The 4463-nt window shown below is 45.0% G+C and overlaps 1 protein-coding gene across 2 annotated transcripts in view; it reads left to right on the top strand.

The window, feature by feature from the left end:
- Nucleotides 1–4463, top strand: part of coro7 (coronin 7) — a 107645-nt gene that overhangs the window by 79063 nt on the left and 24119 nt on the right. The window lies entirely within an intron of this gene.

Genomic DNA, 4463 nt, shown 5'->3' with positions numbered 1-4463 from the left:
AGGAGCGCGCGCAGCTCCCAGCCGCCGATGATTGGCTGACGGCGGCGTGCCTTCGTGGAGGCGGGGAGGGGCCTGTCAGGTGGGGTCCGCGAAAAGACGGCGCTCGAGACCGGCCGCCGCAGACTGAGCGCGAAAGGTAGAAGTTGATGACCGGGCTTTGCTGCGCCTCGTCGCTCTGAGGACATTACAGTCCTCTAATGCCATACTGGGAAAGTATGGAATGGCATTTTATATGCTGTTATGTTTTATAAAAAAGTGTGTTACAATTTGTCTTGAAAAAATATTTTTCTGCATTTAAGTATGAGTACAGAACTTTAATAATATATGTTTTGTATAACAGTTGTTTCATTCTTAGTCCACCTAGCATCTTAGGTTCTCCGCTTCTACTGTTTGCATGGCGATTCATGCTGGACATGCGGTACCTTAAATATGTTGTGATTTCTTTCGTTGGGCCATTTCGTTTCGCCACTGTTGATTCAGTCTGGTTTGGATCAGCAACACAAAGCAAGAAAAGAACAGGCTGCACAGTTTGGATCCAAGGGCAGTAGCTATAACCACAACACTTCCCATATATACAAAATCCTTTTGTGTGTATATGTATTGTAACGACCCGCGTTACTGATTTAATGTAAATAGTTGCATTATGGGAAATCTGTAAATAATGTCTGTAACCGCTGGGGCCACTTCGGGGGGAAATGGTGGGTTGACTGTGTCTGCCACGCTGTTGAGGGAAAATCTAGGGGTGCTAGGCAGGCTGATTGTAAGCACAAGTCCTGGAGGAAACGGGGTCCTTGGACCGAGAGCATCATTTCCCTTGTGCTGGTGTTCAAATAAATCGTTTGTCATGAACGCTGCCTCTGTGTCCTCCTTCGCCTCATCCAAACCCATGGTGCTGCCTGCCACAGTATGTTTTTTTGGCCTACTCTACAATATGAGCCACTGGGGAACCGAAGCAAAATTCCTTGTATGATTTTGATTTTGATTCTGATGACACTTTGCAAAGTTTTTTCACAGGCCGGATCATAATTTGCACAGGAAATGTTTGATGAATCCTGTAGGTACCCTATTACTATTTTTGCTGTGATGATAGATAGATAGATAGATAGATAGATAGATAGATAGATAGATAGATAGACACTGTCACACAAACATCGTCAGTCATAGCGGTTGTCAAGCAGGTGGATGCACATGTACTGAGGCATTTTAAAGGGCATGGGGGGAGCTGTGTTGGAACACACCTGCGGAGCATTAAGGAAGGAAACAGGAGGATTGGAGTGTTTACATGTACGATCATTGTGTTCCTCATCAAGAAGCGCGACAACATGTTCACAGAGAAATAACAGTAATAATAATAATTCTTTATTGCCTTGATATGCTACAAAATTCACATGAGGATTCATCCCAGAGGGACGTCACATATAAATGCTGGTGATCTGGAGATGTCATCACAAAACCTTTCAGCTCATTCCACGAACCCAGAGCCGATGCTGCCCCTGCTGTAGTCGCTGACATGTGAGTGCTACAGTCTGATTGTTCTCTGTCTTTCTGCACACACTGCTTTCCTTCATATTTACATCTTGTGTTTTTTACTGAGGGCTTGCATTCAGACATGTGACTTTGTCAGTGTGACAGAGCACATTCTGTTATAGATGCAAGGGATTCCCTGTGTTAATACTAAAGCATGTTCGGTGTCTCCTGCTTGAACATTTCATTTTGTAAAGCTCCTGAACTTAACAAACCTGCCCCCATATTCACACTGGGATCCTCCCTCCCCTCTTAAGTTGACAAGTGCAACAGGTGCAGCCACATAGCAGTGTTTGGGTTGCATTGTCCAGGGGCTCTGAACCCTCTCAAAAAGAAATGTGCGCAATAGAGAGAGGTCTCCTCAGAGACTCCAGTGTCATGCCCAGGATTGACCTTTATGCTGTCTGGGTAGATTGTGGAGTGAGCATGTCTGGATTTTAAAACTCTTGTGCTGCCTGACCCCATTTAAAGTCACTCAGCTCATTGCAGCTATGGTAAATGGTCATGACAACAAGAGGGTGAAGCCACGGTCTTTTAAAATAACCCTAACACCCTAACCCTAACCCAACACCTAATTTTATTGAATGAATAATTCATCTGTGCAGATTATCATGAAACATTCTTTTAACACTGTGTGGTTCTCCCATTACCGTGGTCACTTACCACCAGAGCACATCCCCCTAATGCCCTATGCTGAGTGCCTCCTTTGACCCAAGGTTGGTGGAGAGTACATTTTCTTACAAGAATGCCTTTTGCTGCAGGATGACCCACTGTGCCAGAGATTACATGGGGAAACAGAAAGACAGATACTAGCTTGCAACCTCATGTGGTTAAAGTCATGATACCCCGAGGCAGTTATTCAGAAATTTGAACTTGCTGCCAAAAGGTTTTAGGATCGCATCAAGGAAGAGAGGAATCGCTATGACAAGACACTTACCTTGAATAACATGTCCAGTTGTAGCAATTGCTTTAATAAAGACTAGATTTTGTGACAAAAGCATTATATAAAGCAGTATATAAAAATATCACAGCTGTTTGTGGACACACTGTTCAGGAAAGCTCAGTGGATTTAGCCCTTCCAGAATCCTACCCCAGTCAGTGGATTTTGAAAAGACCAAGCACTTTTGTAAAGATTTGTGGTCGTTCATTGCACTTGTTTTAGTGGGGCTGTCATAACCATTGTAAATATCATCATCTATCATCATCATCAGCTGTTGCAATCCCATAAAAACTGATTAAGTAATATGGGTGGTTATAAACATGACAGTTATCATCCACACTGGAGAACTTGTCAGTGTGGGAAAGTTTTGCTGTGACCCATCTTGCCTCATGGAGACAGAAGCATTTTTAAGGTCCTAGTAGTTCACAGGTTGTCATTGTGTAGGTCAAGGTTTCTGGCGGCAACTATGTGCAGTAGAGGCCGTAGATGGAGCCTGTTGTAGACAAATTCTGCTTTTGAGGTGTTTAAAATGTGTGTTGTGGAAGAAGAACTCCAGTACTTTGGAGTTTAAACACATAGCACTTGCTGGGTCACCTTGCCCTCTGTCTCCCTTGCCTTTGGTTCTTTCACCCCCCCCCCCCCCCTTTTCCCAAGGATCTGTACTGTATTGTGTACCACGGTAAGAACTGCTGAGAGGAGCTGTTTACGGAAATCATGCTGAGGCTCTTAGGAGGAGATGACCCTGGTAAGACCTCAGTTTTACGGCAGACAGGGCTTTGCTTGAGGGTTTCTGTCTCATTTTTGCTAATTTTTTTGGGCAACTGAAATGCCTAAACACTTTGGCATACATGTGGGAGCAGTTATTGGGGTGTGGAGATTGGTACCGAGAATACCGCGGGAGCCGTAAGTTCTTTGAGTGTAGTGTCACAGTTGCTGGAATAACCTTGTTCTCAGAGCTGTCTACGCAATTATTTTCCTAATCATTTTGGCGTAATAAAGAAACAGAGCGGTGGAATTTGGCCTGCTGTACCGTTGCCCAGGGGAACCAGTAAAACAGAGTGCTGGTTCTGGTCCAGCGCTCTGGCTAGTGAGGTAAAGTTTACATATCCTCTGAACACTATTCTCCGTCTCTCCCTGACTCACCCGTCTCTGAAACATTGTCGTCTTCTCCGTCCCTCCCTGTTTCTTCGTGCCATGTCTCATTCTCCCCAGCTTCTTGTGTTTTATGTGCCTCTCCAAACTCTGTCTTTTAGATTGCCCCCTCTGGGGATGACAGTGTGCCATGGCTCAATTGACCAGGCCTTCTCCCTGCTTCTCACTGCCCCCCCCAGTGGATCACAGGTCTCCCCATTTAAATGCAGGTCCAGTGGATATTTATAGAAGCAGCTCTGATAATGAAGTTTCCACCTGGGCTGCTTTGCAAACTGAGTCATCCCATGGCAGCTGTTGGATATGGGCTGATTGGGTATTTAGGCTTATTAGCATTTTTAAACTGCAGTTACCAATCCCATGTCCCCTCCTATATCTTCTTCTCCTGCTGCCCAAAGAAGGTGTCTTCAGACACGTCTGTGTGCAACAACTCACCCCAAAAAAGAGCCAGGCATGACTCTTTAGAGCTTGACCACTGCCTTTCCTTTCTATATAGAAGTTGTGACGTGTGATGTGATGGGTCAGGCGGGTTCCCATTGAACTTGGTTCTACAAGAACAGCTGTAGGCCTCTGGCCTCATACAGATATGCAGCATTACGCATGTTTTTCATGTGAGCCTCTGTGACTGTATTTATAGTGGTGGTCTTCAATGCATCCTTCCTGCATTGCATTCAGATGCTGATGATGCTCAGATAAAGCAGTACTTTGTGCAACTGGAAGCTAAAGAAGGACCATGTTTTCATAGTTTGACATGATGAGAGGAGGCTTGTCCTGAGATCCCTTGACCGTTAAAAGTGTGCCCAAAGGGGTTGTGAAGGTACGATGTTGGGTATGGGGTCATTCTCAGTGG

The sequence above is a fragment of the Scleropages formosus genome, chromosome 3 (genome assembly GCF_900964775.1).
Source record: "Scleropages formosus chromosome 3, fSclFor1.1, whole genome shotgun sequence".
Classification (NCBI taxonomy): domain Eukaryota; kingdom Metazoa; phylum Chordata; class Actinopteri; order Osteoglossiformes; family Osteoglossidae; genus Scleropages; species Scleropages formosus.
The sequence above is the reverse complement of the archived record's forward strand: the minus strand, read 5'-3'. Positions and strand labels throughout refer to the sequence as shown.